Genomic DNA, 25,846 nt, shown 5'->3' on the forward strand with positions numbered 1-25,846 from the left:
TATGCTATATTTTCAAGTTTTCAGTGAACTTTCAGTGTGGTATCTCATTTCACCCTGGTAGTAAGGCTAGAAGAGAGAGAAAGTGGCAGTTAACAATTCTATTTTTAAAAAACAAACCTTACACATACAGGGCACAAACACAGTAATTCATCTGTAACTGAGGGCTTCTTGAATCACAATCAGGTCCCTTTAGTCCATGGTGTGCATCTTCCATCTGAGCCTTTCCTTGCTTACCTCCTCTGTGGATGTCCATATAACACCAATACCACATGATGGGGAGGAAACTTTCTTCAGCATCTTTAATACTTTGTCATCATCAATCTAAGTTTATCCTACATTCCATTGATAAACTTTCTGAAAGAAAGTAATCAAAACAAGAAGTCTGTGACCTTTGCATCTACTTATACCTAACTCAAATATATGCAATGAATCATTTCTAGTTACCCAAACATCCACTTAATTTTGTGGCCAGTTTTATAATGTTGGTATAATAAAAATATCAACCAAAACTTGTTGTCAAGGTAGTTATGAAGCACACACAGAAAATAAACAAATATACTTGATTTTTTTAACAAAATCATTGTGAAATGATAGAGAAAAGTCTCCAAAAGTCTCCTGTAGGCAACATCAAGCCCACAGGCCAGGTCAATGTCATCCTGATTTTATTTATGTATCTTCTATTTCTCTGGGATGTCTATCTAAATTCTGTAAAGATTATTTCCTACACATTTTTAATGAATGTACAGTTATTTTTTTAATTCCTGATATATTTGTGAGATTATATACACTGTTTCTAGCACCATTTTAAAGATAACTTCTTGTTTGAGAACCATACATTCCTCACTGAAAATACTTTTAAAGACTGTGTTCTATAACAGGAGTGGAAACGTATCCAATGGATTTTGCAAAAATCTAAAACATCTCAAACATATAAGTGATGTTTCAAAGTATCCTAACTCTTTACCATGACATTTAGCCATACATCTTGCTTTTACAATCAGAAATATTCATGATAGGGCTGGAGAGATATCTCAGTCAGCAAAAGACCCACACATAATAATGAAGACCTGGGTTCAGATCCCCAGCACCTGTGTAAAAACAGTGTGTCCAAACATACCTGTGTAGCTCTAAGGCAGGGAAGTAAAGAGAGGCAGGTCCCTGGACATTGCTGGCCAACCAGATGACTGAGTATTGGTTTCAGTGAGACCCTGTCTGAAAAGAGGGTTAGTAGAGGATATATTGTTTCTACCTTTATCCTCTTCATGCACACCTGCAACAAGGTGCATGCAAACAAGTGGAAATGCAAAATACACAGTCTCTACACACACACACACACACACACACACACACACACACACACAAAGGTTCATTCAGTATTTGTCATTATTAACATATATGTCCTAAGTTGTTATAAAATCACTGATGGTACATGCACTTTAAACGCTTGCTCCCAGTAAACTTAAAAAAATATGCAAAGAAACAAACACAAGTAATGAATGCAGATTCTGCTGGCCGAAAGTGAAGAGAAACTACTTGGCATACAGAGAGTTAAGGAAGAAAATCCATGGCCTCCCTATACTTTGTCAGGGAGTTTGCATGCTGATACCCTTTCCTCAAAGAATCAGTACCAATAAAAAGAAAGAGAGAAAGAAAATCTGCAGCCTTGCTTAATGGGAAATCTCATGAAACTGTGAAATTGATAGAGACTTCAGAGATTTCTGAGCCAAGCCCTGTTTCAAATTTAATGAAACAAACCCCCTAGCTTTAGTAGACTTGGAGTTTTAATCAGAATCTCTCATGCCAGCTGAGGACAGTTTCCCTTTTCCTTTGAGGTTTCACTTTTCCTCCAATGAGAGGTGCCCCTCTTCCCATGTATGGGGACCCCACTGCGGCCATCTGCTCAGAGCATCAGCTTGACCTGCTCTTTTCTTGTTGTCTCTGATGCCATCTCACTGTCTTTCCTCATTCCCAAGGTCACTATGAAGGTTAGTTTTCATTATTTTCTTGACTGAGTTCGTTATCACTGAGAGAAAAGTCACCAATGTGAATGGTTGTGGTGGCATTTCCAATGGCGATTGGCTGAGGATAGGAGAGGATCCCCAGTGGATGTAGAAAATCTTGTCCCTTGGATGAGGCTCCTGGACTGAACAAAAAGAGACGAAATAAGAAAGTGAGCTGAACAGCAGCCTTCTCTTTCTGTCTGTGGACTTAGCTGCTGCCTTCCAATCTTGTACCACTTGTTTTCTGCCACAATGATACCCTCAAACTGTGAGCCAAAATAAACCCTTCTTTACGTGTTTTTGCCAGTGTTTGGTACCACACAAAGTGGCAGCCACATAGCGACCATTTGCCAGATCCAGGATGGTCACTTTTCATTGCAAACCCCAAAGTTTACTTTTCCCTATAACAAGTAATAGGCTAGAAAGACACATTTATATACTGACTGTTATATTCATCTGGTGTCTATTCATGCGAAGTACTCGATTATCTTTTGAAGAAATGGAATAATAGTTATATTAATTTGTAAAAAAAATCACTCATCTTAGTTTTTTCTGAGACCGATTAATGCCAACCAATTCAGCTCAGCATGTATATGTAGATTATCGCTATTTAAGCACTTAGACTATGGTTAGTATGATTTCATTACCTGAGAAATTACTTTTGTTATAGATTTTTAGTTGTTTCTCAGTGTCACTTTTTAATTATTTAATCCAAAAATCTGGATGCAACTCAAATTTCCAGGATTCAAAAATGAAAGTAATAATTTTTTTAATTGTTTTATATTAATTTTAAATAGCTTGTTTTACATGTCAATCCCAGTTCCCTCTCCCTCCCCTCCTCCCGCACTCCCCCATCCTCCCAGCCTCCCACCCTATTGCCAATTCCTTCCACATAGGGGATACCTAGAGTCTGTCATTTCCCTCAGGGTAGGGTCCAGGCACTCCCCCTAAGAGTCCAGGCTGAGAGAGCATCCCTCTTTGTGCTATGGGCACACGATGACTGTTTGTATTCCAGGGATAGACACTGATCCACTGCTCAGGGACCCATAGGTTGCCCAGGCCTTCTCGCTGACACTCACATTTGGGGGGTCCAGATCAGTCCCATGCTGGCCTCCCCGCTGTTGGTCTGGGGTCCAAGAGCTCTCCCCTGTTCAGATCAGCTGTCTCTGATGGTTTTGCCAGCCCATTTTTTGCCAATTTGCTCATCAATCCTCTCTCTGTGTCACTGGGTTCCTTGGGTTCCGTTCAGTGCTTAATTGTGGGTGTTTGCCTCTGCTTCCATCAGTCACTGGATGGAGGCTCCCGGATGGTTATACACATCAAGTTCATTATCAGGAATGGGCATTCGAGGTGGTCTCTCCACTATTGCTTAGCTTGCCAATTGGTGTCATCCTTTTAGATCACTAGAGGTCACGCTGGTGCCTGATCTGTCTTCTAACCTATGATTCCCTCTTCCCCCTATTCTAGCCCCCCTCCACTCAACCTTCCTGTTCCCCCATGACCTACTCTCTCTTCCTCTTCTCCCCCTCTCTTCTTCCCAGCTCACACTCCCCCCCACCCCTCACCGTGTTCCCCATCTATTCAGAGGATCTTGTCTCAATCCTCTTCTCTTGGGTACTATGCATATCTTTTAGGTTCTTTCCTGTTTCCCAGACTCTCTATCAGTGGAAGTGCAGACTGGCACTATCCTGATCCATGTCTAAAATCCATATATGAGTGAGTACATACCATGTTTGTCTTTTTGCGACTGGGTTACCTCACTCAGGATGGTTTCTTCCAGTGCTATCCATTTACCTGCGAATTTCAAGATTCCATTGTTTTTTTCTGCTGAGTAGTACTCCATTGTGTAAAAGTACCACATTTTCTCTATCCACTCTTCAGTTGAGGGGCATCTAGGTTGCTTCCAGGTTCTGGCTATTATAAGTGGAGCAGATGCCCTTGTTGTATGAATTTGCCTCATTTGGATATATGCCTAAGAGTGGAATTGCTGTGTCTTGTGGTAGATTAATTCCCATTTTCCTGATGAATCTCCATACTGAATTCCAAAGTGGCTGTATGAGTTGGCACTCCCACCAGCAGTGGAGGAGTGTTCCCCTCTCTCCACATCCTCTCCAGCACAAATTGTCTTTGGTGTTTTTGATTTTAGCCTTTCTGACAGGAGTAAGATGGTATCTTAGAGTTGTTTTGATTTGCATTTCCCTGATGGCTAAGGATGTTGAGCACTTTCTTAAATGTCTCTTGGCCATTTTAGCCTCCTCTATTGAGAATTCTCTATTTAGTTCTGTACCCCACCTTTTAATTGGATCCTTTGGTGTTTTGGAGACTTGCTTCTTGTGTTCTTTGTAAATTTTGGAGATTAGCCCTCTGTCAGATGTGGGGTTAGTGAATATCTTTTCCCATTCTGTGGACTGCCTTTTTGTCTTGTTGACTGAGTTCTTTGCCTTACAGAAGCTTTTTAGTTTCAGGAGGTCCCATTTGTTAATTGTCGATCTCAGTGTTTGTGCCACTGGTGTTATGTTTAGGAAGTGGTCTCCTATACCAACTCCTTGAAGAGTATCTCCCACTATCTCTTCTAAAAGTTTCAGTGTGGCTGGATGTATGTTGAGATCTTTGATCCATTTGGACTTAAGTTTTGTACAAGGTGATAAACATGGATCTATCTGCAGTCTTCTGCATACCAGTATCCAGTTATGCCAGCACCATTTGTTGAAGATGCTTTCTTTTTTCCATTGTATAGTTTTAGTTTCTTTGTTGAAAATCAAGTGTTCATAGGTGTGTGGGTTAAAATCAGTGTTTTCAATTCGGTTCCATTGGTCTACCTGCCTATTTTTGTGCCAATACCAAGCTGTTTTCAGGACTATAGCTCTATAATAGAGCTTGAAGTCAGGTATGGTGATGCTTTCTGAAGTTCCTTTATTGTATGGGTTGTTTTGGCTATCCTGGGCCTTTTGTTTTTTGATGAAGTGACTGAGAAAGAAATCAGAGAAACATCACCCTTTACAATAGCCATAAACAGCATCAAATGTCTGGGGATAATGTTAACCAAGGAAGTGAAAGACTTATATATCAAGAACTTTGAGTCTTTAAAGAAAGAAATCAAAGAGGATACCAGAAAATGGAAAGATCTCCCATGCTCTTGGATTGGTAGTATCAACATAATAAAAATGGCAATCTTGCCAAAAGCAGTCTACAGATTCAATGCAATCCCTATCAAAATTCCATCACAATTCTTCAAGGACCTGGAAAGAACATTAATCAACTTTATATGAAAAGTAATAATTTTATATATTCTCTCTTTAAGAAGACTGTTTTATTTACTCCCAATGTTTTTATTGCAGCAATAACAATGAGTGGTGTTACTTTTAAGGGAAGTAGAGAATACATTGCGAATAAGCTTTCCACTGGAAAATTTCATAACCTCTGTTTAAAGAAGCCTAGAACATTCAGAACCACTGACATCTCACAGTAAAATAATTATTTTCACTTTCCAGCAGGTGCTAACATGGAACCCTGGGTCTGAGCAAAAGCTGCTGGAAGTGAGTTTGGTAGTTGAAAGTTAAAGTCATAGAATGGAGAATGGCAGCCCAGCTCCGTGTGACAAGCAGAAAGTCTGGAATCCATCTGCTGGAGAATTAGCTCCCAACCCTACACTCTCCCACTGACAAATGAAACTGTATCCACTCCATGGTGGACACCTTTTCTTGTTATTTTTTTTAATTTTAGCATATTATCCCTCATTATGTTCATTTTATTTTTATAAGGCAACTCATCACTATCTGGTGTCATTTACAGTTACCATAACTTAAAACAGCTAGTAATTTTTTTAAAAGATGACAGAATTAGTTTCATGTGAATCACAAAAATAAAATGGTTTGCTAGAGATTTGAAAGTGTATCCACATAAAAAATACGCTTTAGATGTGTATTATTTATTCAGGTAGCAGACAGTGGGGTACTGGGTATAAGAAAAATACAATTTGTAGGAATGTAGTACAAAAGGTAGAAGAGGTAACTAGATAATGGACCTTTTGTAACTCACTGAGTAAAAGTGTGTGAGCCTATTTAAAAGGTAAACGGAAATGAGTACAAGCCCAAGGATGAACAGAGGAAAGCACAACATCTAATATATTCAAGCAAACCCTACTTGAGCAGGATGTGCCCATTCATTCAAACTAGGCATGCTGCTTTGATGTAGTAGATAGAGCGGCTGCCTAAAACTAAGGAACAGTGCCATCACCTCTATGAATTTTATTTAATACTAAATACCAGGACTACTATAATAGTCGTTCTATTGGTGGAAATATGTAAGAAAAAGAATTTCTCATTACTGAGAAAACTGACTCTAACTTGACACAGTCATTGGCTTTATGATAGTAGAAGAGATTATAGTGCAGTATTTGGCTTATGGGTTCAAGCAGTCCCTTATTTAGGAAAAAAAACCTCCAAAGTATGACTATTACATACTTTTGCAATATTTTATTGCAAAAGAAGACATGTTAATAGTCATATTAGTCATAATTCTTCCTCCTTATGGAGGCTATCTGAAGGCAAGGATGTAATTATATCACTAGACACAAGATAAATAATAAATGGGTGTTTATTGTGGATAATTATACAGAACAATACAAAGAACCGCTGGAGTGTTTCCCTGCTCTTCCTACCGAATCTGCTGACCCAACATAAAGAGTGCACAAAGGAAAGCCACACCTCAAGCTCCTCTCCTTCAGCTTCCATCTGCCTGAAGCCATACCCAAACGGGTATGGTCACCATTTCAGGTCCAGACCAGATGCCTACAATTCCCCTTTTAGTCTAAAGAAGAAGGTTTTAAGCCTGATGCAAAAACTATATACAATGATAACGAATGTCAAATATACTCCAAGACAAAGGCAAACATATACAAATTAATACCTAGTGTCAGCAAGAGCAACATTAAACAATAGATACATACTACATGTTCAGTAATCATGTGCAGTATCAGAGTAAAGGCATGACAGAGATTACTCTGATAGCAGTCCTAGTCTGGGAAGTATCAGTCTTGTCTATATAAGATAAGAGAGGACATTACTATGACTGTCTAGTCTTCAACCTTGTCACAGACCTAAGAAGGGAAATAGCAATACTAAGATAGGCTGGAAGTGCAACCATGTGACTTCCAAAGGTGCAAATGAAGACAGAAACAGCAGGCTACCTGGACAGTCACCCAAGGTCTCACAGCGACGTTAGGGCAATCAACTTTGGCCAAGGCCTCAAGTACCAGATGGACCATCTCAGAAGCAGGGAAATTGAAAAATTGTCTTGCCTGAACTTGGAATGGTTCATCGGTCTTCTTTAAGTTTCTCTCATGCAAGCTCAGTTAGGACAGTATGACCAAGTTCAGAAGTCAAGGTGGGTGCAGTTTTTTACCCAAGAGGCCAGTAACTGAGGAGAGAATGAACTCTAGATGGAGTATCATTAGTGCCCAACATACTCTCGGTAATAGTTTGGTTCCTATTAGGAGCAGTTGTGTCTCATATCAAAGGAGTACCAATATTAAAACATTTAAATGCCATATTCTGCAGGTCTTTGAAGCATCTGAAGATCAAATATCTATGTCTGACTAACCTCATAGGTATAAGAAGCATGGGTAACTATAATCTGTAACTCTCAGAAATATAGTTGCTCAATGACTGAAGCTTCCCAACATAATTTAGCAAGGACAATGACTTCAAAAAATGTAAGCATAGCCGGGCGTTGGTGGCGCACGCCTTTAATCCCAGCACTCGGGAGGTAGAGGCACGCGGATCTCTGTGTGTTCGAGGCTAGGCTGGCCCGACAGCCTCCTAAACAGAGAAACCCTGTCTCATAAAACCAAAAAAAAAATGTAAGCATATATCCTAAGTTGTATCAATATACAAAATATATACATAAAGATGGTTTTATGTTTGTATACAAATCATTGTAAACATAAAGAAGACCTTATTTAGTCAACATACAAGAATCTAACATTTTATCTATAGCTAATAGTTGCTAAAATTAATCTACCCATATTCCATCCTAACCATACCCTTCCTATCCATACCCCTAAACTTCTATAAGAGATACCCAAGTACAAACATCACCTTCCACACCCAACCCTACAGCTTAAAACCAACCTTAAGAAGGTGATAATTATCCCTTTTTCATCAACAGATGAGAGAAAAAACAACTATGCCAACTGTAGGGAAAGGGTGCATTTTTTTCTTAGAGCTACTTCCTGCAGAAATGGGGAGATGGTGACTCTATGGGATCTTGTAGGAAAAAAATAAAGCAATGGAATGTCTCGAGAGGACTAACTGTAACATTTGTAGGTAGTCTCTGAGTGGTAGTAGATGCTTGACTGAAGTTCCTATCTGAAGCTCTGGCCAGAGTGTTATAAGAAAGTACACCATTTCAGATACCTAGTCTGGAATTGCATATAGCAGTATTAGTCCTAAACCAGTCTTAGAGTGGTGATTGCTAGTTCAGAGACAACAAGTTGAATCAATGAAGTGGGGCCCCATCTTCTTTCCAGTGACTTCAATGATTGCTGTTAGGAAATGGTATGGTTCATTGTGGAAGACTTAAACATTAATGTCAACACAGAAAGTCCAATTATTATAGGTATGCATACTGGGAAACATAACAATAAGTATGAGGGAAATTAGGATTTTAGAAACTCTAAAGGCAGCATTTTTTACATGAATTTGGAATAGCAATGTACTAGGAAGTAAGAAGATAAAGACTCTGTATAAAAAGTTTTCAACAAGAATAGATAGTGGTACCATAAGTCAGATTCTTCTTTGTTTAATGGTTCTTTCTAGTAGCTATCCTTTCTTCTTTAGGCATCTACACATACAATGTCTTTTGGCTTCTTGAAGCTGGGTGTTTTCTGTTTTCCTGTAATGATAAGAACAGAACACTCCCCCTACCTTTGTGAGGTCTCCATACAACTCTTGGGATATACATTGGTAGATGACCTATCATTTCCCTTCATCAAAAGTTTTCTCCTGTTCAAATCAGATTTTGATCAACTTCAATGGTATCCAAAGCTTTTCTTCTCCTGTAGAAATAAAGCCAAAGCCCCTACCCCAATATAACACATATCTTGGTTTCCATACTGAGGTCAATACATCATTGAAATACACTGGCTGATTTAGCTCAGAAGTTTTTTCTATTGTCCAATGTCTTTTGGACTGTTTTTCCTTTTTCATTAGCATTAAGAAAGTTTAAGGTTAGTAAAGCACTATGTAATCTGTTTTGGGGGGTCTTGGATCCCCTGTCTGTTTATAGAGTATTTCCTTTAAAGAGCAATTAGATTTCTCAACAACTGTTTGTTCTGTAGGATTGTGTGGTAGATTAGTAATATGCTTTATGTTACAATATTCAAAAATATGTTTCAATTTACTGGAGACATATGCTGGAGCATTGTCAGTTTTTATTTGTTCAGGTAGACCCATAATAGCCATTACCTCAAATAGGTGTGTAATAACAGAATCAGTCCTTTCAGAGCTCAGAGCAGTTGCCCATAAATACTGAACAGAATCCAAGGAACCCAGTGACAGAGAGAGAGGAGAGAAGAGCAAATTGGCAAAGAATGGGCTGACAAAACCAGCAGAGACAGCTGATCTGAACAGGGGAGAGCTCCTGGACCCCAGACCAACAGCTAAGAGGCCAGCATGGGACCGATCCAGAACCCCTGAATGTGAGAGTCAATGAGGAAGCCTGGGCTCCCTATGGGGTCCTGAGCAGTGAATCAGTGTTTATCCCTCGAATACTAACAGACATCGTGTGTCCATAACACAAAGAGGGTTGCTCTCTCTGCCTGGGCTCTTGGGGAAGTGCCTGGACCCTACCCTGAATGAAATGATAGACTCTAGATATCCCCTATGCGGAAGGAATTGGCAATAGGGTGGAAGGATGGGGGGATGGTGGGGGGGGGGTGCTGGAGGAGGGGAGGGAGAGGGAACTGGGATTGACATGTAAAACAAGCTATTTAAAATAAAAAAATCAAATAAAAAAAAAGAAATCCTGAAAATGTGTCTATTGTATGGTGCACATATTTTAAGTTTCCAAATTCTGCAAAGTGAAACACATCCATTTGCCAAATTTCATTTCTATGTATACCTTTAGGGTTATTACCTGCTGGTAAAGAAGTTTGGTTACAGAAGGAACAAGTAGGATATTTGTTTTACTATTTCCTTAGCTTGTTGCCAAATGATGGAAAATCATTTTTTAAACCTTTGATATTCATATGGTGTTGTTTGTAAAATTCTGAATCCTCTAGCACACTTCCTATTAAACAATCAATTTCATCATTGCCTTGGGCTAGAGTACTTGTAATAATCTTTATAATCTGAGAAGCTTTCGCTTCTAAATGAGAAGTCCTTGGACCTAGCTGCAGATCCATTTGGGATCTGATGAGTGTTTTATATATATAGGATGAGTCCTACTCCTGATTATTTCTTGTAATTGTATAAACAATAAAGTTAATTCTGTATCATCAGGAATAAATTCAGCAGTATCAATTGTCGGGGCCTGAATATGATATTTTTATACAGGCCTCAGCTCAATTCCAGGAGCCTGAATCTCCTATTGTCTTTTAGATGTCAGCTGGCTACCTGTGGATGGCTTGGCCACATTGGAGAATGACTTCTAGTTTGCATAACAATAGACCTAGGCCTCATACCCATCATGGGGATATGCCTGGGGACCAGTGAGACAGTAAGACATACCTGAAGACTAGTGAGACCTGTGTTACAAGAGGTCTGAGGGTTTGTGTACCTGCATCCTAGGACTATCTAGGGTTAAAGGAAGTATTTCCTAGTCAGCCGTATATCCATGATAATAGATGTCTTCTGGAAGTACCCCCACATTTAGAAAGCTATTTTAGAGGATGCTTGAATAAACTGGTGTCTCCAGTATGAACTGAGAGCCCTCCTGAAATGACAAGATGTCTCTGTCTCATTCTTAAAACCACCATTAGGTAGCTAGGACTTCCCTAATCCACACTCCTCCACTCAGGGTCAGACTCAGGGCTGTTCAACTGGTTCCAAACACAGCTCTAAAGATGTCAGTCCAGGATAGATAACCTCTGTAGCATAGGACTGATACAGGCTGGACCCCGGCAATCAATGTGTAAGACAACTCTCTCTGCATATTGAGAGTTGATAACTATATTGAGGGGTTTGGTAAAATCTGTAAATACCATGAGAATGACATAGAATTCTGCCTTTTGTACAGAGTTGTAAGGGCTTTGAACTACTTTATTTATATTTCCTGATATAGTCAGCCTTACCTGACTTGTTTGCATCAGTGTAGAATGTAGGGACTCCAGAGATTGATGTTTTCCTTACAATGCATGGAAGGATCCAAATGCTTTTCTTTATGAATTTATTCTCTCACTTTTGGGATAATTGTTGCTAATCATTCCCAAAAGTTACTGCAAGCTCTTTGCCAATATTCATCATCTTTCAAAAGGAAGATATTTCCTCATTAGTTAAAGGCACTTGGGTTTCTGGTGGATCCATTCCTGTCAGTTGATGAAGTCTTAATTTTCCTTTTAAAATCAAATCATAAATCTTTTTTATATATGATTCTAATTTTTATTCTGTTAATGTGGTAGAAATTTCCATTCTAATATGAGATCTTCCCTCTGCATCAAAATCCCTGAAAAGTATTCCCATTCCCTGGATAGTGATGTAACCAGAATATAATCTAGCTTTGGATCCAAACAGTACACATGTGCCTCTAGTGTTCTTTTTCCTACCCATTCTAATTCCTTTTCAGCTTCAGATGAGAATATTCTTGGGCTATTTAAGTCCTTGTCCCCTTTTAGGGTGTTTTTCAAAATTTTTGGATCATGACCTTCTACTCCAATAACAGCAGGGAAATCTCTCCTAGCAATTTTTGAAGATTATTAAGAGTCTGATATCTATTCCTCCTGATCTGTACTTTTTGGGGTCTAATTTTCTTTAGACATATTTTATATCTTAAATAATTGATAGAATCTCCTCTTTGTATTTTTTGGGGAACAATTTGTAATCCCCAGCGAGGTAAAACTGCTTTTACTTTCTCAAACATTTTTTCTAAAATCTCTACCTTAGAATCAGATAGCAATATATCAGCAGTATAGTAGTAAATTATGGATTGTGGAAACTGTTTAGTAATTATTTCCAATGGTTTTTGCCCAAAATATTGGCACAGAGTGGGACTATTCAACATTCCCTGTGGCAAGACCTTCCATTGATATTTCTTGACCAGCTGAGAATTATTGTAATTAGGCACCATGAAGGCAAATTTTTCCTTATCCCTTCCTTGTAAAGGTACAATGAAGAAATGATCTTTTAAATCAATAAGTATAATAGGCCATTCTTTGCTATCAGAGACGATAAGGATGTTCTAGACTGTAGATAGCCCATTGGCTGAATTACTTTATTGATGACTATCAGATCTGTAATCATTCTCCATCTTCCAGATTTCTTTTCAATAACAACTAGAGGAGAATTTCAAGGGCTAGTAGATTCTTCGATCTGTTCAGCATTTAACTGTTCCTGAACCAGATTTTCTAGAGCTTCTACCTTCTCAGAAGCCATAGGCAATTGCCCCACCCAGACAGGTTCATCAGTTAGCCACTCCAAGGGTAGGACTTTTGGTTCTTTTGTTAGTTTGGCACTTGTATACTTTTTTGTACAGCCTGGATAGCTGGTGTCTATTTTCTATAGTGACTTACAATATTTTTTCCACAACCATGAGGTTGTGTGTGATTCATATCTGATACTGGAGGAATGCTAATCTAAGTATTCCATTGCAGCAATAGATCACGACAACCATAGATTTATTTCTATATCAGCCACATATGGCCTCAATCTTCCTCTTTTTCCTTCTGGCCCTATGCATTCAACCCATATTGGGCTCTGTTTTTAGCTGAGATAGGGTTCCAATCCCTAAGAATTGAGCCTTTACCAACTGCAGAGGCCATCTTGTTAAACCTATTAGCACAATATTATTTATTTGTAATCTTAAGTTTGGTCTTTTATCATTTATAGAAGTCTGCCAAAATATACTTTTTTTGTTTCCTTCATGAATGTTTGATTCATCATCCAAAGCTAATCTACCATCCAGAGTAGTATAAATTTTTACAACAGGCATTGGATTTTCTAATTGTTTTGGGGAGGATTGTCATCTACAATGACTAGGAATGACTGGACCACTTTCAGCATGGGGGCCTTCCAGAGGCCCCCAAAGGAGTTTCCCAATGGTAAAAGGTTTCCTTGCTTGTCCCTGGTCCAGTGTCGGCTTTTGCCACATCTTCTACATAATTCAAAAGTTTGGGGTCTTCTGATTGAGCTATTCCTATAAGAAGCATTATTCCTAGGAATGCCTTGTCTACAATTTCATTCCAGATGTCCTCTTCTACCACAATTTAAGCATTTGATATTTTGATATCTTGTCATACCTACCCAAGCCTCAGTGTCATAATCATTAAACACAATATTGCCTGTGTGTAGGATCCATTCATCCAATGGTGCTGATATGATCTTTAAGGGCCAAAGCACCTTTTTGCATTGTGAATTATCATTCTCATAAGCTAGAAATTCTATGATAATTCACCTAGCTTCTGGATCTGCTACCCCTATTTGAACTGCTCTAGTCAATCTTTGCAAAACTGCTCTATAACATTCCTTCATGTCTTATAACACTTTAGCGTAAAACTCAATTCTTTCTCCTGGTTCTTGAATCTTATCCCAAGCATTTAGAGCTGCTCTACAGCATAGAGACAAGATGTGTTCATCTTATGCAGTTTGAGTCTCTGCATCGGCATAAAGACACTCACCAAGAATTTTATCTTGGGAAGCCTTCTAACCTTTCTTTTGGCCTTGAAGTTCAAGTGCTTTGGCTTCTTCCCTCCATAAATCCTACCATTCAATTTGAGATGCAGGTTCAAGGACACCTAAAATTAATCCTTAGGGCTCACCTTATTTCTTGTTCCTCATGATTCTACTAATTGCCTCACATATGATGAATGCATGCCATAAGAGGCTACTGATTTCTTTATACATTTTAAATTTTTCATATGTATTGGCCACCAATGACATTCAACAAATCATTTTGGGTGTTTTTTTGTTGCTGGTTTTTCAGTGACCATAATGGGGTAAACCATAAGGAATGACATAACGACCTTAGGTAGGACATCCCTGATTCTAATCATTTTTATTCTCTATGATTTGTCCCTCTGCTTCTGGTGTATCAACCTGAAGTTGTTTTATGGCCTGTAATCTATTCAACACCATTTCTCTGATTGTGAGTGTTTAAATCTCCTGGACAGTGTATATTTCTAGGGATTTCATTAAATCAGCCAGTTTCTTGTTCTTTTCATTTATATATGATTGTAAAGATTTAATATTCTCATTCTTAGAGATTATCTGAATGGCGTATAAATTGCCTTCCAAAAACAATGATCTATCTGCTAGCTTGTCATTAGTCTCAAATGGAACAAATATTTTCTGTTAGTATTTCAATTTTATGTTCCATTTTTTTGCATTCTGTTTGTTGAATCATCAGACATGCAATGATTTTTTTCTGTTAGCTGGTGAGTTTTATATTGCATATTTTGGATTCTGTTTGTTAAATCACCATTACTGTTTTCAATGTTCTGAATCCTTTTTTATAAGATCTCATTATTCATCTGTAAAGTTTGTATGGTTTCTGTAAGTTCCCCATTCTTAGCTCTATTGTCAAACCATTTCTTTAAGGATGTTATATGGCTTATGAAGGTAATTGATACCATGAATAATATATATTTTCCAGGTAGGTTTAAGCCTCTTTTAAAATCCAATCCATTTAAGAAACCAAAAGGCTTTTCACTTCCTGTATTGTAAGATTATCTGCCATTGCTATGGGCAGTCAATTTACCTTAAGTAGATATCTGAAACATGGAGATCTGGATGATTATTGGCTTGTATGGACCTTGAAGCCAGGCAGGCAAATTGAGCAGAAGAAAAACGGCTGCAACTCAATGCTATAGACTACTTTCCACAGGAACAATCCCTCAAATCCAACATACTCAAAAGACACAATGAAGTACCAGCTTTTTCCTGGACAGGCTGCAGAAACTGCAGCCAACTCAGCAGCCAGGGCAAAATGCAAAATCTCAGACTGCACCGTCAGCCACAATACAGTTGCGGAGAACAACCAGGCCAACTTTGGGTTCCAATTGAAGGTGATGATGTAACTATATCACTAGACCCAAGATAAATGATAAATGGATGTTTATTGGGGACACACAGAAAAATACAAAGAACCACTGGAGAGTTTCCCTGCTCTTCCTACTGGAACCACTTATGCAACAGAAAGAGTATGCAAAGGAAAGCCACACCTCCAGCTTCTCTCCTTCAGCTTCCATCTGCCTGAAGCCACACCCAAAGGGTTGTGGCCATTATTTCAAGTCCATAGACCAGATGCCTACAGCTATCAAAATAGAAAAAAGTTTTCATAAGCTTTGATTCAAACATTTTCATTTTAAGTATGCCTTGAAATTTTAATAATTTAAGTTTCAGATTTTTACTATCAAAAAGATGGCATTATTTTATCTCAATATTAGCATTTAAAATTAGTAAAATAATCAGTAGACTATTTTAAATTTAATATTGTTAACTTTGAATATAAACAGTCAGAAACTGGTCAAATTCTTCCTTTTATGTATTAATTCATCTGCTATCATTAGAAAATTATTCTGTTTCTTATTTAAATTTGTATTCTTTGCAAGAAAATCCCTGCATGTGGTTTTGAAAAGCTGTACTCTTAAAAACTGCAACAATGTGCTTACATTTCCACAGGGCAGCAAAAGGTATCTTCCAGAACAACTTCAGAAAGGACTTGTCCCTGAGGTGGCTATATCCAATGCACTTGATTGAGTTGAACAGTTTAGGTCTTGGATACACCTGAGTTTGCCAAATGCAACCTTATGTATAAGAGATAGATATACCAATTCTGGCAGCCTGAGCAAGGCTGGCTCTAAGCAGGTATCAGTCTAACAGTACAGTGTTCTGAACACAGGCCCCTTTTAAATTATTGTCAGTGTCAAAGTTCTAACCCTCCCTTCTTCCATGTAGCTAGTATAGTATAAAACTGAAACACTTCCATGATTTTTAACCAATGAAACTAGCCAGTGGTATCCAACCCCATGTTCTAATCAAGAAAGAACTTTGCTTATTGTCATCTTCCTATCTTGTTCTCTCCAATTTTCCTTCTGGAAGGAAGCATTTCTAAGGTTGTACCCAGTGATTTCAAGGACACTAGAAGCAAAGGCAGAGTTCAAATAATTTGCCGTGTCAATCACTGTACTCTCCCTAATTGCCCCCTTTAGCATAAATAAGTCTAATATCACTTCAGAAGCTGCATCTCTTGGAAATAGCATCACATCATAAACTATAATTCATTTCACTACATCTTCTCTTCAAAGACCTGAATCTCACAAGTTCTTATGCCATCTTCATCTCTACAACCACAATTGACTGGGACTGTTCTCTAATGAAGTATTCTTGGAGTTCAGAAGGGATGCCCAGGAGGATAAGTGGTGATTTACTGTGGCTGTGAATTAGACAAACACTCTTCAGAGCCCCAGATGTCCTGGATGAGCAAATTCAGTAGCGTAGGAGCCAGTTGAAGAAAGCACAAAGAACGACTTGTCTGCTCGCAATTTCCTAATCCTCTCCAGGGGATCCCCAAACAGCATTTGTAGTCTTTGGCAGTTGACCCTAAAAATTGTGTGAGTCAGACTGAGGTCCTGAAATTGACACCTGTGTCTGGCGTTCCAGCATGGGGGTGAAGAACAGAGCCAAAAGAGAAGCTAATAACAGGCTCCTGCCTCTTGAGCTCCCTGCTGGAGTCCAATTCTGCACACTTAGGATTTAACAGCATATGCCACATTTGTATATTTAGATATCCCCCTAGTTGAAAAATATAGCCAATGAAAGAAAAATACAGCCATTGAAACAATTCTTTAAGATGAACAATAGATTCAAGCGAAAACCATTTACTGAAAAAAAAAATGAATCAGAAATATCGCCCTTGTATCAGCCCATTGAAACTCAGCAGAGGTGAGGAACTGGTCCTGATGCCTGCACTCATATGCACATACCCCACATACAAATATACATGCATGTAATTTTTAATCAAAAAATAAGCTTTTTCATGATCACATTTTATCCTAACATTGTTAATGATTTTAAAATGATATAGAAATAGATACCCTTTGATTAAAAGAACCAACAAAAATCCAGATTATGTTTGGATGTGGACAATGGAGAGTTCTCATTTTATACAATGTGTAGTGGAAGAAATCATATAGATATGAAGATACTTCTATCTGCTGTTTCTTTTTCTATTTGAAAAGACTATATGAGACATAAAAATATAAATTATTTTTAATACCATGATAAAATGAATAGTATGCCAGACTTTTTGGACTCCCCAAGGAAGGTCTTACCCACTATTAGGAGTGATTAGGGTTTGGGGGAGTCAGGGGAATGGGAGAAGAGGAGGGATGTGGAACAGGGATTAGTATGTAAAATGAAAAATAAAATTTTAAAGAAAAAAATGAACACTTTCAGGAACTTGTACATTTTATAGGCTTACTTAAATTAGAATAGATTCTTAACCTACTAAAACCTGAGGTCATTTTGTTTTTGTATTCTCAGAGGAAATGCAAGCCTCAAACTTTAAAATTCCTTTGAAAGTTTTGCATCAAACCCAAAATATTACTAAGGCAAAGAAAGTTTCAGAAGCATTCTAATACATAAAAACACAGTGAATTTATAGAATTTATTTTTAACCAAATTCACTGCTAAAAACATGAACAGAAAAAATTCAAATTCAATTTTTGTTTACAGGTGTGACTCTACAGCTGCAAGTCCTGTGTGTTAGAAAATCTGGTTTTTTTTTTTTTGGAAATAAGCTTTTCTCCCAATTAACAACTTACATTCAAGACTGCATAACTTGTTCTGTGGCCTCAGTGGCCATCAGACTACTTAGCAATAAAACAGAGTCTGTAATTGAAACAGTTCCAGCAAAATGTGAGAGATTCTCCTGACAAATTCTAGGGACACTCTACAAATGAAAGACCAATGACTATGAAGAGAAGTCTGCCTAAAGCTCTTAAGATCCGTTACCCTACCACAGATAGGAAAACTAAGGCACAATCTTGACGAATATGGTGGCCAATGTGATGAGTCAGAAACAATTGTATTATATTATCAATTTGTCATAATTTGGTTTGGATAATATAATCCATCCCTCATTAAAGATTAACATTAACATTAACATTAAAGATGAGCAAGAATTTGAGTATCTCAGCTTCAACTATGTAATTTTCTAAGTGATTTTCTTTTCTGTTTGGAAGGGAAGAAGAATATCTGGATAGCAGAATGTAGAAACTCAGAAGACCAAACTGGTGTTTGCATGAGCTCCTTTTAGTGGAAACCCCTGACTAACTTCAAAGCCAAGTTAACCTTTCTGCAGACAAATACTTTCATGCAAACGGTTCCAACTCAAAGATAATAGTAACTTTGTATTTGAAAGGAAAACACTCAGCAACAACCTCTACTGAGTACAATTTAGTTCCAAGACTTATAAATCTAAACCTTGCCTCTCTGGGAAATGGTGTTTATGAAAATGCATGCCTAAATCCTAAGAGATATGCAGCTTAAAGATGGGCACATGCTGCCAGAGCTTCAATTTCACCGGTCCTTGGACCCTATAAGTTACAACAATGACAGGTCTGACAAGATACGCCCACTGGTACAATAATAACACAAATGTTATAAAAAGAATCACCACTGGATGGAACCCATACCTGGCACTGTTAATGGGGCCAAGAACCTATGGTTGGATAGGTCATAAGCCCAGGGAATAACTCAATACAAGTATTCTGCTAAAGACACTATTAAAATGACTCATAGCCGGGCGGTGGTAGTACACACCTTTAATTCCAGTAATCAGAAGGCAGAGGGAGGCAGATCTCTGTGAGTCTGAGGTCAGCCTGGTCTACAAAGCTACACAGAGAAACCCTGCCTTGAAAAACAAAAACAAAAAGAAGACTACTAATGACTTATTACTATATCCAAAATTCAAAACATTTCTCAGTCCCATCAGAGAAGTTTCTCCTTGCAATAGATGGTATTAACACAGAGGCCTCCACCTCTTTGATATACAAAGAAGTAAAGACGGTGGTGTGCTTAGCCCTAAATGGGACATTCATATCACACTCCTCCTCTACAAGACCTATCTGGAAGATGGGGCAGAAAGACTGTAAGAACTAGAAGAGGTCCACAAGATCAAAGAAACAGCACTTTGCAGACGTAACGGGGCAAATGCATATGTGACCTCTCAGAATTGTGACAGCATGCTCAAGACCTGCATTAACTCCAGCCAGACAAAATTCCAGCACTGAGGAGGGAAAGATAGCAATGTGAAAAGGGGGTGAAGGAAGGAATTGGGTGGGGTGGAGGAGTGGGAGTAGAGTGGATATACTCAAAATACATTTAGGAAATTCTCAAAGAATTAACAAAATTATTGCAAAAAAATCAAAAGAAAGAAGAGCGACTTAGGCTTCGTTGCTGTTGGTATGATTTTCAGTAGCCTTGATCTGTGCACTGCACTGCACTGACAAAGGACACCCACAGTAAGATCACAGCAGTAGCCAGGAGAGCAGAGCCACTGTTGTGTCCAGCAGAAGGAACACCAGCTATTTTACTTGGGGAAACCCTACAGTTACTTCCTATGATACTATCTTCCAGATGCAACCCATATTAGTGTGCTCCCGATGAAAGCTTTTCTCCCTTTTAAATTCCTATCAGGCCCTAAAATGTTTTGTAAGAGAGGAGAAGGTACATAATTTCTGAGCTACAGTATTGCTTTTTAAGATTCTACCAGGACTATATTTATTGACAAAAGACAGTTTTGTGGTGACAGTATTTATCACTTAAATTTTTTCACACAATATATTTTTATCATATTCTTTAACCTGCCCAAGCTCCTCAAAATCCTTCCCCATCTTCCTAAAGACTCTATGATTTTTTTTAGTTAAGTTAGAAACAAGCTTGCTTCACATGTCAATCCCAGCTCCCTCTCCGTCCCCTCCCCCCTCCTCCCCGGCCCCCCTCCAGGCTTCCCAACCCTCTACCCAACCCCCACTCTGTTCCCCAGGAAGGATGAGGCCCTCTATCGGGGATTCCCCAGAGTCTGTCATTTTGTTTGGGGCAAGGCCTAGGCCCTCCCCTAAGAGTCCAGGCTGAGAAAGCATCCCTCATTGTGGGATGGTCTCCCAAAGTTCATTTGTAAGCCAGGGATAAATACTGATCTACTACCTGAGGCCCTATAGATTGCCTGGGCCTCCTCACTGACACCCACATTCAGGGGGTCTGGGTCAGTCCCATGCTGTCCTCCCAGCCATCAGTCTGGGGTTCAAGAATTCCCACTTGTTCAGGTCAGCTGTTTCTGTGAGTTAAACCAGGCCAGTCTTGACACCTTTGCTCATCAGTCCTCCCTCTCTGTCACTAGATTCCAAGAGTTCAGTTCAGTATTTAGCTGTGGGTATCTGCCTCTGCTTCCATCAGTCACTGGATAAACATTCTGTTTCCCAGACTCTCTGGTGGTGGGACTGTAGGCTGGCACTCCCCTGATCCATGTCTAAAATTTATATATAAGTGAGTACATACCATGTTTGTCTTTTTGTGACTGGGTTACCTCACTCAAGATGGTTTCTTCTAGTGCCATCCATTTGCCTGCAAATTTCAAGATTCCATTGCTTTTTTCCACTGAATAGTACTCCATTGTGTAAATGCATCACATTTTCTCTATCCACTCTTCAGTTGAGAGGCGTCTAGGTTGCTTCCAGATTCTGGCTATTACAAATAATGCTGCTATGAATATAATGGAACAGATGTCCTTGTATGAATTTGCATCTTTTGGATATATGCCTAAGAGTGGAATTGCTGGGTCTTGTGGTAGACTGATTCCCATTTTCCTGAGGAATCCCATAGTGGCTGTACAAGTTGGCACTCCCACTAGTAGTGGAGGAGTGTTCCCCTTTCTCCACATCCTTTTCAGCATAAACTGTCATTGGTGTTTTTTATTTTAGTCATTCTGACAAGAGTAAGATGGTATTTCAGAGTTGTTTCAATTTGCATTTCCCTAATGGCTAAGGATGTTGAGCACTTTGTTAAGTTTCTCTCAGCCATTTTAGACTCATCTATTGAGAATTCTCTATTTAGCTCTGTACCCCACCTTTTTAATAGGATCCTTAGGTGTTTTGGAGACTTGCTTCTTGAGTTCTTTGTAAATTTTGGAGATCAGCCCTCTGTCAGATGTGGGTTAGTAAATGAAAAGGATCAGAAAGCCTTGGTGATGAATTGTTCTCTCCTCCAGTAAACCTTCTCCTGCCACTATGCATCCTTCTCTGATATTCCCCCACCCCATCCCTGTACCACAATCGCATGACAGGGAGTGGTTTAATAGGAAGCAAAGTCAGAATTTTCGTTGGAAACATGAAAAAACCTGTTGGCTGTTTGTATTTTGTCATTAGCTTGTCAGTTCAGGTTTACATAAGGCAAATGACTTGAGAAAATGAACTGTAGTTTTGGCTAGCATAGTTAATTCAACCAAAATTGTCTAAATGTCTCAATCTTCTTAGATTATGCTTCCTCTACTGGGTTTACTTGATATTTATTTTGCTAGAATATTTTATTTATATTCAATGAAATGTGTCATAGAGAAAATACTGAACCAATTCTTCTATGCTAAATGTAAGTATTAGAGTAACACTGAAGAGAGTTCTCTTATATGTCCAGCATCTATTGGTTAGGCATGATCAATAAATTAATTCTGTTTCTTCAACCCAACTTTGGGAGGTACCATGGGTTGCCTTCCTTCCTTGGTGAATGTGTCCTGTGCTTGTTGAGACATGCAAAGACTTGATTCTCACAGTAAGTGTGATCAGTTCCCTAGTTTAGAAACAGTCTTCACTTTTCCTGGAATGGTAAATGAAAGTACTGTTACACTTACCCAGCTGCTGGCCAATGAGACATAAAGAGATGTTTGATGCATCTGAGCTAATATTTCAGAAGTTTGCATTTTCTTTTTTTAATGCGCAGAAAGACAATCTACGGAAATATCATGTAATAATTTGGAGCAATATTGGGTGAAGACTACAGTGGAAAGCCACCAAATAAATCACTGGGCTGGTAAAGTAAGAACCATGGAAGTACCTGACATCTTCCCATTATCCAGCTCTTGAGATGAATTAGTTACTTCAGTGTGATATAAGCACACTAAAACACAGCTAAACAAAATTATGCCAGTACATATGATGCCCTTTAAACAAAAATAAATCAATAAAAAGTAAGAGTTTTAGATTTTTCTCTCAATTTACATAGAGATTAGTAGCCTGTAAATCATTTGGTAGTAGATAGCAGTCGTGTGTAAGAAAAAATATTACTACTTTCATGATAACACAAACACAACCACTTAGATCTAGACATATTATTTGGCCAAGATGAGCCAGGCCTTCCAAAGTCTTAACTATATCCAACAGTCTTTTTATGATGTCCAGTTTACTTCAGCATGTGAACATGAGGATGCTTGCTGTATGAAGCATGATGAATTAATACAACAGTACAGAATCTTCATGGTTTTGTCTTAGAAAAGTAGATTCCACAGTGAGAACGTTTACACAGCAATTTAACCTATATCTCAACCCTATCAGGCAGTCTTGCCCTGTTCAGATACATTTGGAATATCAGGCACAGGTGTGCCTTGAAGCTTATAAATCATGCCCCAGTCCTTTTAAAATAACTTCTGGAAATCTTAAGAAGCAGAGAGTGTGAATCAGCCCATGCTCAGGAGGCGGCCATGTTCATTATATTTACTATTATGACATATTCGATTATTTTCTTCCAGTGCCCCAAAGGCACACACTCTACAAAAAGGAAGTACAGTTCCCTCTGTTTGGCTCACATAATCCAGACCTGCAGTGTCAGTGCCTGGAACAAATTACTGTTTATATTAGAAACTTAGTTTAATAAATTAGGTCTGGTCTATGAACTGTCAAAGTCCTTATAGTCTGCAATTCATATAGAACAGATGCCTTCTCCGAGACTCTGAGCTAGAAGTGGCCAACATGATTGCTTCCTCCCTGCCATTACTACATTCCGTAGGTTTAGTTATCTACTGCCCACAGAGAATTTAAAACAATTTAAAAGGGCATCTGGAATAAAGCACTCAAAGGGAAAAATGTCTTTCCATACACAGTAACTTTCTGTTTGGGTCAGAGAATTATTCAATAATTGGCACTTGTTTAAATAGACCATTCAAGATCAGCTTGGTTTTCCAATCACAGATTGAGTTACAGGACTATTTTTCCCAAGCTCACTTAGCAAGTCCTAATTCCCAGCATATTTGTGGCTTCGCTGTGATTAACAGAGTCGCTAATTTTTGTATAAGATACAAACACATTTTTCAAAAGTGTTGTAAATAATTCACTAATTTTCCCACAGATTGTTTATAAATTATGAATTTTAGTTTACTTGCCCTAGTTTAGAAAATATACCGGTAAAACAGGGAAGCTAAAAGCAGTAATTTTATCGTATGAATTTATACAATTTAAATTTCATGAGAAAGCTGGGCTCTTCATCTTTTATGCTGCTTTCTTCACAAGCATCTCTTTAAGAGTAGGACCAAGAAGCCTGCGCATGCCACTAATTCTGTCTCCACCTCTTACCTTGTTCGAGCTCAATACAGGAACAGTTGTTGCATAAAAAGTTAATACTGATGCCGTCTACAAAGATTAGATAATAAGGCCATCAGTTCACATCAACACTTACAAATTCAACCATACAGACATCTCCAAACTCCCTTTCTTTGTTTCAAAAAGCTAAATCATAACATTCTTTCTTTTAAGTTCTGCGGTCAGCAAACTCAACTCTAGAATTTCTATGCAAAAGAGTCATGGTAAAAAAGAAGTTGTATTTGCTTGGATCTTTAAAACTAGACACGGATGTGATCAGAGGTGTTGACATTTCATTTATATCCAGTAATACGCTGACATTTCAATAAAGGGAAAGCTATTCTAAGTATGAAATGAAAAGAAATGATTTCCTTACAACAACAACAATGAAATATCTGCCAAGCAAGTTTTTTTTAACATATTATAGGTTAAAAGCTTTCATAGTGGAGCCTACAAGTTGTCTTCAATGCAAAAATGTTCTCCTTTATTACAATAAGGCACAGGTAAACCAACAGTGGTTCTCCCCGGCCCCATGGTGCTTTTGACTATGTGATCTTATTTTAAATTTCACTCTTGTTCTTTGATCTTTCAAATGATTATAGTTTTCCTGAAGTGAAAATAACTTAAACTTACTAGACTTTTTAATATCTTTACAGCCAAACTGCTACAATTCTCACTTTGCTAATCTGTAATTCTCACAGAAGAACTGGCAACGATACCAGGCCTTCAGCAAGGACCCTGCAGTGAAATCACTTCAAACTTCCTCTATTTTAATTTCAAATGATATATTCTGTGTATAAACCACACACACATGTGGTATCAAATTCATCGACATGTACCTGGGATATTAGGACTGAGGACATTCCTGAATCCCAGAAATATGGGTTTGTCATGAAGCACATAGAATAAAGGCTCCTTGCTCTCTTTTTATGACTCATCAGCCCATGCTCTTTAGTTGACCTGTTTTGAGATGGTACAGCCAAGTAGGGCAGAATCCAATGTCCTCACTTTTTGACCCTACTTTTACACTGGAATCTCCTGGGAGGCTTTGTAAAGATGATGCCAGCATCCCAGGCTTTAAGTTCTTTGCTGGTGTGGAGCCAGGGTAATGCTATGTCCTTTTACATGTCTCCCTGGTGATGCTGGCATAGACTAGATGCAGAACCCCTGGACCATTGCTCTTCGTGACACAGTTTTAGATTTCAAAAGATTAGAATTTTATCTCCAGATTTACATCATCCTTCTACAGTCTCAGTTTCTCCTCTAAAGGCAGTTGACAAATGTATTTGAATATTCAGAGAATAAGTTGAAATTTGGTAAGTAAAACACTATTTCATAAAAGCCCAACTGTTCAGGACCCTTAAGGAACCAGATTACGGCTCCTGAACTGCAGTTTAAATAGAAATAAACTAATCAAGAGAGAGAGTGGTCATTTATCTTTTAATGTAAAGGAAGAGAAAACATCTTTAATAAAGGGTAAAGCAAACAGTAAAAGCCTATAAATTTCACTTGAGAAGTCTCAAGAATTTAAAAAATTAATTACATATAACAAAATTAATCATCTTTCTAAACCAAATGAATCAACAAAAAATGTAGAAATGAATATATTGCACATGCACAAACTATAATAAGATATTGTCCTTTTCCCCTAAAACATTGTGCCTCCATCCTGTCCCACCATCACATTTTAAATGTTTATGTTAATGAGTGTTTTCAGAAAGTAGACACTCTTACTATTAAGGCTAATAAAAGTAGAATCAATCTTTGCCTCTCACAGGTAAATTGTAATTATCTGTTACAGCTTTAAATGGTCCATTCCTTACTGCCCAAGTGTTTTACACTTGATTATATGAAGATTTGCATGAAAAGATTATTAGTATTTCTAGTAATAATATAGAATTAACATAAATATCATATCAGCATGTAAAAACCAACTTTGAATATGGTTCAACCATTAAGTAAAATACATGAAACATAACAATGTATAATCAATCCTTCATCTATGTGTGTGTGCGTTTGTGTGTGTGTGTGTGTGTGTGTGTGTGTGTGTGTTTTAAGCCAAGAAAGA

This window comes from Mesocricetus auratus, unplaced genomic scaffold (genome assembly GCF_017639785.1).
Source record: "Mesocricetus auratus isolate SY011 unplaced genomic scaffold, BCM_Maur_2.0 Super-Scaffold_100010, whole genome shotgun sequence".
Classification (NCBI taxonomy): domain Eukaryota; kingdom Metazoa; phylum Chordata; class Mammalia; order Rodentia; family Cricetidae; genus Mesocricetus; species Mesocricetus auratus.